The sequence below is a fragment of the Cervus elaphus genome, chromosome 12 (genome assembly GCF_910594005.1).
Source record: "Cervus elaphus chromosome 12, mCerEla1.1, whole genome shotgun sequence".
In the NCBI taxonomy this organism is placed as follows: domain Eukaryota; kingdom Metazoa; phylum Chordata; class Mammalia; order Artiodactyla; family Cervidae; genus Cervus; species Cervus elaphus.
The window spans coordinates 92,797,833-92,813,001 of NC_057826.1; the positions used below are offsets into that span (position 1 = coordinate 92,797,833).

Here is a 15,169-nt window from a genome sequence, read left to right on the forward strand (position 1 = left end):
TTCATAAAAAGATTTTTTTTTAATGACAATGAGAGTTCCTAATTATGGTCTTTGTACAGGTCAAAGTAGCAGCAAAAATGACTTCTCTTTCACAACACTGTCAGTGGTTTCTTCCGTTTTCAAGGATAGCCAAATTCAGTAAAGTTGAGGGAAAAAATAGAACAGATGAAAATAGAAAATATTAAATTCCATAAGGTTAGCTACATTTTCTAAAAACACGTATGAATAAATGATAACTAACATGTTCTAACAACTTACCATATACTAGGCACCTGCATAAGAAGCATTCTCTAATTTATTCTTCATGTTTATTCACTAACTTATATATTATCCCAACAGAGTATATGGCAGTAAGATATATAAAGAGAAGGTGTCCAAGCCTGAATTCAATTCCAGATTCTGTCTCCAGCCCCCACATTTTAAATTTGTATGCTAAATATGTAAATACTGCCTAAGATGCCAGTAGGTTTGTTTCACTTCTATGCTTGAAAGATATTTTCATCAGATATAGAACTGAGTTCATTTTCTTTCAGGGAATTACAGATGTTGCTTCACTGTTTTCTAGTCTCCATTGTATCTGTTAAGACCATAATCACTCAAGTTGTTGTTCCTCATATGATATGTTATTTCTTTCTGACTTTCCCGTTACTGCTCCTAATCTTGGTTTCACCAGTTTGGTCATGCTGTGCCTAGACACATACCTTCCTTTAAAGGACAGATCTAGACCCAGTTCCTATATTCTCCATGAACACTTCCCTCTCTACTCCCGCTTCCTCTTTCATCTGCTCTTTTAAAGAACTAACTGAAGGTTTCCTCTGTTTCTGATATGCAGCACAGCTATCCTCCTTATCCCCTCCCACCCTTCCACTGCATTTACTTTTTTCTCTTTTTCCAAAATATCCCCTTTTGAGAAAGAGAAAAAATGCTTCCAAGGCTTCAAAAATTCCCAACTTTCCCCCCCAAGAATATGACTTACAAATGGATTTGAATTATGTACCTGTTTTGCTGGGTTTCCCAGGTGGTGCAGTGGTAAAGAATCTGCCTGTCAATGCAGGAGACATGAGATGCGGGTTCGATCCCTAGGTCAGGAAGATGCCCTGGAGAAGAAAATGGCAACCCACTCCAGTATTCTTGCCTGGAAAATTTCATGGACAGTGGAGGCTGGCAGGCCACAGTCCATGGGGTCACAGAGTTGGATACGACTGGGTGACTGAGCACACACATACATCTGTTTACTACCTGAAATATCAAGTATTACACTCATCTTACTCACAAAATAGTCTGGGTTCTTATTCCATAAAAAAGCACCACCAACAACAAAACAAAACAAACTATCGATAATCCACAGAAAGAAGCAAAGAGAAGGGCTTTGCCTCTGAAATTCACCAGTATTTACTTCATACATCTTTTAACATGTCTGATTGAGGCAAAAGTAAGTATTATCACATGTTGTTTATTGATTCCCTTGAATTCTTGCTGGTTTTTGATCATTTTCTCAGATCATGATACATGAAGTACGGTTCTACTGTGAAATGCTTGCTACAATGGTATATACATGACAGCCATGCTTCTCGTATGTGAAAAACTGAAACATTTTTAGTATTTTAGTTATTTCTAACAAAGATGAACTATTGTGATGTCCCTAAGGTCAAATCTTTATCATATACTTTATATTTGATTCCAGAAAATTACTATAACTTCATTTTTTACTTCTTTAGTTAATGCTGCGTGGCTTATAGGCTCCTAGTTCAAACCTGCACCCACTGCAGTGGAATTGCAGAGTCTTAACTACTGGACTGCTAGGGAAGCCCCTACATGATTTTTTAAAAATACATCTATTCTTACATTTTCTCCATCTAGTTTTTAAAAGTGCAAAAATTTCGCTGGATTGGGCAAAGAGAAATGAACCTGTAATATATTAAGATGCACTTTGATATTTAAGGTGTGTCTGCCATTTGGCCATTATCTTGGAATGAATTATAATGGCTAACCTTCTGCCTGAAATTGGAGAAGAAAATACAAACATGTTTTAAACTTTTCACCTGAGACAGGAAAGGAAATAGAAACTAGTTCAGGTTTGGTTATGAAATAAAATTAAGGAATGTGGTTATATTAACCCTCGGTATACCACAAAGGGCTATTGGATTCAATTTTAGTTTTTGAGTTTTTTTCTTTGAGCAACTTTATTATAGGAATTGACATTTAAAATCTTATTCCTTCTTAGGAATCTTCCAAGGAACAAAACAGATTTACATTTTAAAAAATAATTTCTTTGTCTGCACAGGGTCTTAGTAGCAGCATGCAGGCTCTAGTTCCCTGACTGGGGATCAAACCCAGGCCCCCTGCATTGGGAGCGCAGTCTTAGCCACTGGACCACCAGGGAAGTCTCAAACTTACTTTTTAAAATCAGAATTAATTATTGTGATTCTTATTTAGAATCAGATAATATAATATTCTGATTCTTATTTTACAATTTCTATATGGATCTATCTGAATCTTTCACAACTTGAAGATACATTATGGTGATCTCTATAAATTGAAGACATTTTATGGTATTTTATTTTTCCTATATTTTGTTATTTTATCATTCTATGAATTATTTAATCATTGCTAATCAATTATTTTAAAAATTGGGATGGAATCATCTAGAAAGGTGCTCTAGTAGTGAAATAAATTACCACTATTACATCATTCCTCAGTTTTCTTACTGTGTTGCCCATAGTATTAAGTCTTCTCATATACTTACTTTCAAAGACTTAATACTAAAATATAGATCCCAGATTTCATATGCATCTTTAATAGTAGCTTCTAGCATATCATTACTTCTGGCTTTTATCTTGCACTTGTATCATCCAAATGCAATGACATTACATATATTAACATACATAATCTAGTTTTAAAAAAAGCAACCATTCTCTTTCCTTCATAATTGTCAAATATCTTCATTTTTATGTTTATAAATACCAGTTAGAATGAAGGCCAATAAATTTTTAATTTCTTCATCATCATTTCCTGTTTCCTTTGTATATATATCTGCATTAAGCATTTGTACACTTACAAAGTATATTAAGTAACTTTTAGTGCACAAACATCATAAAGGATGAAAGAACACTGTCATACATCCTGTTAGCAAAATGGGATGTTCCAAATTCTTGCAAAATACCCTATGATGAAGTCCTCCATGTTGAACAACAAACTGGGTGGGAATGCCACATTTGTTTTTTATTCTTAAAAGTGCATTGTTCACTCTTCCATTTTGTTTTGAAAATGGATAGTTCCAGGACCACACATAAAAGTCAATGAGCAAATAGCTACTTTCAAAGGACATGACCTATTTCAGGAAAATATGAAATAAAAACTTGAGTTTACTATGTGTTATTATAATTTCTAGTAAGGTTGTTGTTCTCTATTTTTTTTTTCTTTATTAGTTGGAGGCTAATTACTTCACAACATTTCAGTGGGTTTTGTCATACATTGATATGAATCAGCCATAGATTTACACGCATTCCCCATCCCGATCCCCCCTCCCACCTCCCTCTCCACCCGATTCCTCTGGGTCTTCCCAGTGCACCAGGCCTGAGCACTTGTCTCATGCATCCAGCCTGGGCTGCTGATCTGTTTCACCATAGATAGTATACATGCTGTTCTTTTGAAACATCCCACCCTCACCTTCTCCCACAGAGTTCAAAAGTCTGTTCTGTATTTCTGTGTCTCTTTTTCTGTTTTGCATATAGGGTTATCGTTACCATCTTTCTTAATTCCATATATATGTGTTAGTATGCTGTAATGTTCTTTATCTTTCTGGCTTACTTCACTCTGTATAATGGGCTCCAGTTTCATCCATCTCATTAGGACTGGTTCAAATGAATTCTTTTTAACAGCTGAGTAATATTCCATGGTGTATATGTACCACAGCTTCCTTATCCATTCATCTGCTGATGGGTATCTAGGTTGCTTCCATGTCCTGGCTATTATAAACAGTGCTGCTATGAACACTGGGGTACACGTGTCTCTTTCAGATCTGGTTTCCTCAGTGTGTATGCCCAGAAGTGGGATTGCTGGGTCATATGGCAGTTCTATTTCCAGTTTTTTAAGGAATCTCCACACTGTTCTCCATAGCGGCTGTACTAGTTTGCATTCCCACCAACAGTGTAAGAGGGTTCCCTTTTCTCCACACCCTCTCCAGCATTTATTGCTTGTAGACTTTTGGATAGCAGCCATCCTGACTGGCGTGTAATGGTACCTCATTGTGGTTTTGATTTGCATTTCTCTAATAATGAGTGATGTTGAGCATCTTTTCATGTGTTTGTTAGCCATCTGTATGTCTTCTTTGGAGAAATGTCTGTTTAGTTCTTTGGCCCATTTTTTGATTGGGTCATTTATTTTTCTGGAATTGAGCTGCAGGAGCTGCTTGTATATTTTTGAGATTAATCCTTTGTCTGTTTCTTCATTTGCTATTATTTTCTCCCAATCTGAGGGCTGTCTTTTCACCTTGCTTATACTCTATCTCTCTATTGTCACTTCTCAAGATTACTCCTAAATTACTTCAAATATATATATATATATAAAATAACATGATGATAAATGCCAATGACTACTTTTCATGTCATAAAAGTTAGATCAATATATAACTCCTTTATCAACATTAGACAAAAGGATGATTGCAACAGGCTCTAGAGATCACTTAAATTATTTATGGGTAAGTAGAACACAGCCTGGCTAGCAAATACACTCCCTTAGTTATCAGTCAGAAAAAAAATTGTAAACTGGCTTTATTATATGTTGTTGCACCCTAAAAACATATGTGGATGAATTTTCTTTTAAGAAAATTGTCAAACTAAAGAAAAACCATGCAACATACCTAGAAAGTAATCTGGCTCTAACAGATGCTTAAATGTTTAATAATATTATTAATAATACTGATCACAGCTATTGTTTGTCTAAATAAAGTTGGCCCTCCGTATCTGAAGTTTCCACATCTGGGGATTCAACCAACCAATAGACCCAGGTTGGCTGACTACGCAGATGTGGAATGCAGACAGGGCAGGCCAACTCTGTTATTGTTCAGTTGCTCAGTCAGGTCTGACTCTTTGCAACCCCATGGACTGCAGCACGCCAGGCTTCCCTGTCCTTCACCATCTTCTGGAGCTTGCTCAAACTCATGTCCATCAAGTTCGTGATGCCATCCAATCATCTCATCCTCTGTCATCCCCTTCTCCTCCTGCCTTCAATCTTTCCCAGCATCAGGGTTTTTTCCAATGAGTCAGCTCTTCACATCAGGTGGCCAAAGTATTGGAGCTTCAGCTTCAACAGCAGTCCTTCCAATGAATATCCAGGAGTGATTTCCTTTAGGACTGAGTGGTTTGATCTCCTTGCAGTTCAGGGGACTCTCAAGAGTCTTCCCCAACACCACAGTTCAAAAGCATCAATTCTCCGGTGCTCAGCCTTCCTTATGGTCCAACTCTCACATCCATACATGACTACTGGAAAAACCATAGCTTTGACTAGATGGACCTTTGTTGGGAAAGTAATGTCTCTGCTTTTTAACATGCTATCTAAGCTGGTCATAGCTTTTCTTCCAAGGAGCAAGCGTCTTTTAATTTCATGGCTGCAGTCACCATCTGCAGTGATTTTGGAGCCCAAGAAACAAAATCTGTCACTGTTTCCATTGTTTCCCCATCTATTTGCCATGAAGTGATGAGGCTGGATGCCATGAACTTCATTTTTTTTTTCCATTTATTTTTATTAGTTGGAGGCTAACTACTTTACAATATTGTAGTGGTTTTTGTCATACATTGACATGAATCAGCCATGGATTTACATGTATTCCCCATCCTGATCCCCTCTCCCACCTCCCTCTCTACCTGATCCCTCTGGGTCTTCCCAGTGCACCAGGCCCGAGCACTTGTCTCATGCATCCAGCCTGGGCTGCTGATCTGTTTCACCCTAGGTAATATACATGTTTCGATGCTATTCTCTCAAAACATCCCACCCTCGCCTTCTCCCACAGAGTCCAAAAGTCTGTTCTGTACATCTGTGTCTCTTTTTCCATTTTGCATATAGGGTTATCGTTACCAACTTTCTAAATTTCATATATATGTGTTAGTATACTGTAATGGTCTTTATCTTTCTGGCTTACTTCACTCTGTATAATGGGCTTCAGTTTCATCCATCTCATTAGAACTGATTCAAATGAATTCTTTTTGAACTTCGTTTTTTAAATGTTGTTTTAAGCCAGCTTTTTGACTCTCCTCTTTCACTTTCATCAAGAGGCTCTTAGTTCCTCTTTGCTTTCTGTCATAAGGGTGGTGTCATCTGCATATCTCAGATTATTGATATTTCTCCTGACAATCTTAATTCCAGCTGTGTTTCATCCAGCCTGGCATTTCACGTGATGTACTCTGCCAACTATACCATGTCATTATTATACAAGGGACTTTAGCATACATAGATTTTGGCATCTTCGGGATCCTGGAAACAAATCCAACACCCAAAGGATATAGAGAGACAACTGTATATGTATAAAAAGTACATAGTATAAGCCTATGAGGTTCAAAAATCTGGGTTAGACTACTCACTAGCTAGGATCTTGGGCAACTTATTTATTTGAACTTTAATTTCTTCATATGTAAAATAAGGATAATGTGTATGTTGCAGGGTTTTTGTGAAAAATGAATACTAAATATGATAAACCTAAAACAATGTCTACACTGAGTAGGTCCTTAACAAATGATACTTCTTCCTTACAAAAAACTATGATGGAATTTGGTTCTTTAGTCCCTCATTAATTTTTACTGTGCTTAGTGATTTTTCTCCTGGGCTTTGTTAATTGCAATCCCTACAATTTCCCCTCAATCATCAACCAACTAAACTTATTCCATTTATCCATATATACTGACCACTTACTATGTGACAGGCAATTTTAAAGCTCTACTTGCTCTTTAATAATAATGTAACTGTTAAAACCATAACAACAGTTTTATTACTTATTTTTGTCTGCATTTCTAAATAGTCTTAGCATTAGTGTCTGTATTCTTAGACACACATTTCTGTATGCTAGATAACGGGCCTATGAAAGATGTGGTATGGATCTCATTTTTACAGCACCCTAATTAGGGTCATCATAGAGCAGATTCTTAATAAATACTTTAAATGAAGATGAAGGTAAACTGTATCATCATAACAACATGTGTATTTCATAATGATAATTTTCAGTTTATGTGACTAAGGAGAAAAGGATCTGAAATTACAGTAAAAGTGAAATAATGAAAAGGCTGGGAAGAAAAACAGCAAACACACTGACAAAATAGCTATCATGCAGATTCTACCAATCCTGAAGAATATCACAAAGCTTTACGTAGTATGGCTTTAATATATTACCAAAAGAATTTCTCAATGTAATGAAAAGAGGCTAAAAGTTAAAGACTCAAAAGCTTGGGGAGAAAAACAGAAGGCAAATGTATATATGCAGAGACTAGACAGTAATATTCCTGTTCATCTATTATAGATGTATACTACATACTTTTTTTTCACTTTCAAAAATTTTTTTTTAATTGAAGGATAATTGCTTTACAATGTTGTGCTGGTTTCCACCATACATCAGTATGAATCAGCCATAGGTATACATGTGTTCCTCTGCTATTAACCCTCCAACCCCACCCCACTCCACTAGGTTATCACAGAGCACCAGGTTAAGCTCCCTGCACTAAAGAGCAAATTCCAACTGGCTACCTATTTTACATAAGGTAATATCTATGTTTCAATGCTGCTCTCTCAGTTCATCTCACCCTGTCCTTCCCCCGCTGCGTCCACAAGTCTCTTCTCTATATCTGTGTCTCCACCGCTGCCCTGCAAGCAGGTTCTTTGGTACCATTTTTCTAAATTCCACATATATGTCTTAATATAGGATATTTGTTTTTCTCTTTCGAACTTATTCACTCTGTATAAGAGACTCTAGGATAATCTACTTCACTAGAACTGACTCAAATTCATTCTCTCATTCCTTTTTATGGCTAAGTAATTTTCACTGTATATATGTAACACAACTTCTTTATCCATTTATCTGTCGATGGGCATCTAGGTTGCTTCCATCTCCCAGCTAGTATAAATAGAGCTGCAGTGAATACTGGAGTATATGTGTATTTTAGAATTGTGGCTTTCTCAGGGCATATGCTACAAACACTATTTTTAAGACTAAAGGATTTTTTAGTGTTATAGTGAGACCTATTAAATACCAATTACCAGTGCCTTAAGAGGCTAACACAGAAGTCTCCATAAAACCCAGAGAAGAGATTTTTAAAACTCCTCTCTGGATCCTGTCTGGAGTCACAACTGAACCGGAAGATTTTAAGTCTTAGCACTTACTAGTATGTGTATAGTTAATACCAAAGTCATTAAATTTAAACTTGACCTTCAAAAAATAAATAAATAAATAAATACCAACTACCTCTGATACATTTTCAGTCCTACAAAACCAAACATATAAGCAAAAGACAATGACATACAATTTTAATTTTATTCAACAGTAAGAAAGAGTATTTCTGCTTGGAACATGCCTGGCATGGCTCTCCTCTACACAATAGGAAGCAGGATAAAAGGGTGGCCTACATGTTCTTTGAAATTCTGTTTCTGAAATCAATCTTATTGATGAATGTTAGAACTTTCCATGGGATATGACATATTCCTAAGTAGCTGTATGCAATATATTACCAACAGGTACCTTTCCCTTACTCAAATAAAGTTGTCCTTGGAGAGTTAAATGATAAAATATCAACACATAAGTGAGTCTAAGATATATATGCAAGCCACCTTAAGAATCAAGAGTAACAGGTGAGTCCTAGCAGTATGAGCATAATAATAATATTTGATGTCAATAAAACAAAAGTCTTTCAATCCAAATGGAGTATGGGTAGTTAGAAAGAGAACAGAGAAAAAGTAAGTAAGGTAAATATTGACAATGCCTAGTTAAATATCCATCATATCATCATAACAGGGAAAACCCAAGTAAGTGCTCCTAATCATTTAGAATCATAAATGAGGAAAATAAAAATATGCAACTGGGATATAGTAAAAGGACATCAAGCCTATATTTGAAACCAAGAAATGAAGACCAGTTGCAGGGCCTGGAAAAATGGTGAGATTATTAGGGACTCTTGAGAAAAAGAATCAAAGTAAGTGGGAAAAAGAATCAAACTAAGTAAGTAATTAAGAATAGGTAGGGCATAATCCCTATGCCCATGATCAATTAAAATAGGATGGAAGGCATGTTATGAAGGTTCTATTATAGCTTATTTTTCTCCTAGCTTCTCACTATTTCTCACTTACTCCCTCCTCTGCTTTTCCCATAACTTCTGCCAATGACTGTTACAGTAGAGGAGGAACAGAAGAGGAAAAATAATAGCAGACAATAGCAATGCGCAACACACATAAACAACAGTGATAGAAAGGAAGGGGAGGAATGAAGAGAAAGAAAACAGTACCAGCACAGGCAGGAAGGAGAGAAATTCTGCAGCTGTCTGGCTGTGAGGACCATTCACATACAAAGAATGCACATAAATTCATCAGATTAATTACAAGGCTCCTTTTTTTCTCCAGGTTGTTTTCAACTTACTATTTTTAAATTACTTTCTATTGGAGTGTGGTTGCTCTACGGTGCCGTGTTAGTCTCTGCGGTACAGCAGAGTGAAGCAGCCGTCCTCACACATACATCCTTCACAAGGCCTTAAATAGAGTTCCCCGGGCTACACCGGAGGTTCTCACTGGTTACCCATTTTACACATAGGATCAGTACTGCGTATGTGTCAATTCCAATTTCCCACTTGCTCTGACCCCCCTACAAGGCTCCATTTATTCAACTAGATTTTATGATCAGCTTTTGGTATTTTTCTCAGTAACTGGAAAATTTGTTTTACCATTTACGCTAATTCGTAGACTAGTACACTTGGGTTACTTACACTGGATGTGACTATATCTGTAAAGATCTAAGACTAACAGAAAATTACTAATATGGAAGATATGCATGCCAGATGCTGACTACAGACAGGTAAAACACAACCATTTTTTGGTACCAACTCAAAAGCTTAAGATACGCAGGGGAGCAACGCCATGAATAGTCTTACATTCACTTTACACACGTTTGTACACTACTCCCTTTTTTGAATACAGTCACAAAGATATTACAAAAGAATTCTGTACAAGGTCACAAAAGATGAACACATGCAAGTTTCTTGCAGCCCCTAATATTTCTGAAACTAGTGTTTACATTGTCAGGAATGGATATAGATGCATTCACCACATTTCACATAAATGAGTATCTACTTTGATATACTTAGGAAAATAGCATTTCACAAGTGCATATAACACCACAACAACTGGGATATACATAGCAATAAAAAGAGATTGGTTATACTGATGCCATTTATTAAGTTAGCATTTATTTAATACACACCAAAGTCAAAATGGTTATTAAGGATGAAGTCCTAGGACTCACACTCAGGGACTGTCTGCTTGCTCACTCTGAACTCAGGGAGAACCACCATAATGGCAGAAACTATATGATTCTTTAACAGGCCTGACAGGAACACTAAGCCTAACAGGCTAATATAATTTATTAGTAGTCAAAACAGGAAAAGGGGGAAACAAAAGTATCCAAAAGGGCAAGTAATACAGGTTAAACTGGAAAAGGTTTGCAGAAGAGCTGTTAAATCTTTTAAATTTCTGAACTTCATTTAGGGCACATGCTGAATGTCACACACACCGTTATAAGTTAAAAGGAGATCTATCAGTTTATAATATTTCTAATGTGACAAGACTCATTAAACAATTAACACGATAACTTGATGGAAAGAGATCAGCAAACAAAGACAGTCCTTTTTTTTTTTAATTCCAAACAACCATTGTTTTAACTAAAAAGACCTGGGGCAAGTGGCCTAAGGATTAGAAAATACTTTAGAGAACAGGATTTATCACTGTCAGGTCCTAGAAGTAAAAGGTACCTTCTTTCAACTTACAAAATACTAGGTCAACTCACACGTATATCTTTCTTACCTTGGTTTCTGTTATAAACTCCTTGAATGGAGACCTACACAATCCCCTTCCTTTTTAAAAAAATCTATAACTATTTTAAAATTATTCATAGTAGTCAGCATAATATCTTACATAGCGGATGCTTGCTGAATTAAACTATTAATTGAAAAGATAAGGTAAAATACATCAATTAATTATATTGACTGCCTTCTAAGCACTATTTTGGGGACTAAAATTTGAAAAAAGTGGATAAAAAAATTTTACACTCATGTTTTTAGTAGAAGAAAAAATAACATATACAGTCTAATACAGTCATTTAATCATTGATCATGTTATTCCTTTTAAAAGAATATTTGTGATTTGGCAATTAGATTTTCATATACGTTACATAATTCTTTCCCCTCAGAATGCCCCCTTTCCCACCCCTACAGTTATAAACAGATTATAATGCAAATTATATATACTAGACAGGCCTATTGTTTCTAGGTGGCCTCCAACTCCCAACAAACCTCAGAAGGGGCAGACATATTCCATACTTTTGGGAAGAGCTAATTACAGCGCTGGCTGGCTAACTACCTGTCTAAGAATTTAAACTTACAGACATTGAGTGAAAGTGAAAGCCGCTCAGTCTTGTCCAACTCTTTGGGACCCCATGCACTATACAGTCCATGGAATTCTCCAGGCCAGAATACTGGAATGGGTAGCCTTTCCCTTCTCCAGGGGATCTTCCCAACCCAGGGATCAAACTCAGATCTCCCACATTGTGGGCAGATTCTTTACCAGCTGAGTCACAAGGGAAGCCCAAGAATACTGGAGTGGGTAGCCTATCCCTTTTCCAGGGGATCTTCCCGACCCAGGAATCAAACCGGGGTCTCCTGCATTGCAGGTGGATTCTTTATTGACATTGAGAGGGCGCGGAAACTGACAGGTAATTAAAACAAGTTGGACAACATGCAAGATGAGATATGAAGAGACAAATAAACTGAGATTGAGAAGACAAGAACACAGAGATGAAAGATACCATGAGGCCCCACAGATGAACAGAAAAACACCAAGACCTCGTTTTCCAAGGATTGAAATATGTACACAAGGCCCAGCTGAGGATTCAGAGATCTCTACAATAACATCTCTTATTTGAGCTACCCAAAATACATTTCTGATCCCTTCAGTTGAAGAGCCTTGGTAAAATCATGTAATTTACTCAGTATAGTACTGAAAGTGAAGAGCAGAACAGGTTTATGGTGACAGAATTGTGTGGTTTACCCTCATGATCACATGGCTGACTAGGACCTGTGACTCACTGACACTGCCCAGCAGCACAAGAGAGTGTCATGTTGCATGCTGCTAGCCTGGGAAAAGATAAAAAACAAAGGCGAAAAATCCTAAGTTCAGTCATTCTAAGTAGGGGACTGTATGTATGTTTTTAGATTCTAAAAATGACAAACAGTGCTCCTAGAGAGGAAAAAAGAAGGGGAAATGCTTAAAAAAGCAAGTACAGACCTCCCTCAGTATCCGCAAGGGATTGGTACAGGACTCCTTGCAGACACCAAAATCCATGAGTATTCAGGCCCTTTATGTTAAATTGTAGAGTATCTGCATATAACCTATGCACAGCCTCCCATATACTTTAAATAATCTCTAGGCTACTTATAACACCCAATATGATATACAAATAGTTCATGTAAATGATATATAAATATCATGTAAATGATATATAAATAGCTGCTGGTGGGCAGCAAATTCAACCTTTGCTTTTTGGAACTTTCTGGCATTTTTTTCCTAAATATTTGTGATCTAAGGTTGGTTGACTCCAAGAATGTGGAATTGATAGACAGGGAAGGCCGATTGCACCATATCTCACTGCTTCAAGAACTCACCTTTTTTTTAATATTTTAACTTTTCAAAACTTGGGATGTTTCATATAATCCTTGTCAGTGAGACAGCAGTTATGACATAACTGTCATTACCTGTGCATCAAAATGTGAATAGGGGTCAGCAGCGTGGGGAAAATAACTCTGAAGACATGATGGGGCATTCTTAAGAAATGCTGTAATCAATTCTCTTTATGTTAAAGAGGGAAATGTATGGAAAAACAAGGACATTAACAACTCTAAGTTGAAAATTAACTTAGAACACTGTATGTAGAGATTAATCTTTAATTTATATTGTTTATAATTAAACGATTTCTTCTATTACAAAAGTGATACATATGGACACACGTACTCACGTGACACACTTTTTTTATACCAAAGGGTACAAACAGGAAATTCAAGTGGTCCATAATTTCATTACCCAGATTATCATTCAACACATTAAAAAGCGGAAAAAAATATCAGTTGCATTGCTTACATGCTGTATTTTGTTCATTTGTACTTCAGTTTTTAGACTGTTGCTACTCATATATCACTACCTCTACTTCATGGATTAGTAACTCTTAAGCTTTAAAAATCAGGTTTTATATGTAAATCCCCAGTTTTTAACTGATTATGTTTCACTTGGCAACAGTATTATAAAGATTACAATGAACAGTTAAATTCCCAGGTTAGCTAAAAAGGACTATTTAACTCAAAATGTATCTTTACCATAATAAACGCTGTGGGAATACAGAACCTATAAGCCCTGTCATGGACTAAACTGTGTTCCCCTCAGATTCATATTCTGAGGACCTAACTCTCAATGTGACTGTATTTGGAGTCAGGGCCTATTAGAAGATAATTTTGTTTGTTGTTGTTTAGTCACACAAACAATTAGGTTTGTTGTTGTTTAGTCACTAAGTTATGCCTGACTTTTCTGCAACCCCATGGACTGTAGCCCACCAGGGTCCTCTGTCCATGGGATCTTCCAGGCAAGAATACTGGAGTGGGTTGCCATTTCCTTCTCCAGGGGATCCTCCTGGATCAGGGATGGAACCTGAGTCTCCTGCATTGGCAGGCAGACTCTTTAGTGCTAAGCCATGAGGGAAGCCCTATAATTAAGGTTACATGTGGCCATAAGGATGGGGCCCTAATCCAATACGACTGGTATTCTTAATTAGAAGAGATAACGAGACCAGAGCCAGCTAGCATGTTGTGTTTCGTTATGGCAGGCTAAGTGGACTTATGAAGGCTCTTTATAACACCATGTTTAAATATTAGACAATGACCTCAGTTTCAACTTGGGACATTCTCTCCTACTATAATTCCAGCGTCAAGAAGAAACATTCCCTTCCAAACCCCTACCTGGTGATTAGTAAAACTGCAAAATTCTCATTTCCAAAATTGCTGGGTTTTTGGTTTCTGTGTCATTGCAATGGGAGAGGGAGGCAGGGATGAAGGCTTTGGGATTGGGATTTTGTTTAGAGAAAAAGGTGGGAGAATGAAGCAAGGTGAAGATAGGGAGAAAGAAGAGGAATTGAAGAATTCTAGTGGGATGAGAGGGCTTCTCAAGTGGGTCAGTGCTAAAGAATCACCTACCAATGCAGGAGAAGCCAGAGATGCTGGTTTGAACAACTATTCTCTTTAATGCTGTATGACCTTTGGACAGTTATTTACCATCTCTGGGTTTACTGTCTTCATGTGAAGACATACTAGAAATAGAAAATAATTATATTAGAAATAGAAATAATAATTATTTCTACATTAGAAATAGAAATAATTATATTAGAAAGAGAAATAATACATTATTTCTATATTAGAAAGAGAAATAATATAGTGTTTCTATATTAGAAACAATAATGGAAATAGAACAGCATTAATAAATTCTACATTAGGGTTAAGTAAGACAGCATAGATGTACGGGCTGTGTAAGTGAAAAGATATTCAAAACCATTAACTGAATTAAGAGCACAGTTGCTCCGATATACTCATCTACAGAATATATTATTTACACAATTCTTCCCACTTTTAGGGGTCTCCTGAATCAAAGAAAATGGTATGACCTTTAAAATCAGATCTGTTTTCAAATCCTAACTCCAATACTTAGTAGCTATTTGGCACTGGTTAAGTTACTTGGCAGCACTGAGCTTCAGTTTCATTATCCTTAAGATGAAGCCAACAATGCTCACATTATGTGGTTTGTAAGGAGTAAGTTAGATCAGGTATGTAAAGTATCTGACCAAGGCTAAGAACTAATATTGTAAAGATGTCATTTGCTTCACAAATTTAGT

At 36.6% G+C, this 15,169-nt stretch overlaps 1 protein-coding gene and 1 pseudogene across 1 annotated transcript in view; one reads left to right on the forward strand and one right to left on the reverse strand.

Moving 5' to 3' along the window:
• Nucleotides 1–15,169, reverse strand: part of POLK (DNA polymerase kappa) — a 77,011-nt gene that overhangs the window by 59,169 nt on the left and 2,673 nt on the right. The window lies entirely within an intron of this gene.
• On the forward strand, nt 8,236–8,333 carry LOC122706049 (annotated as a pseudogene).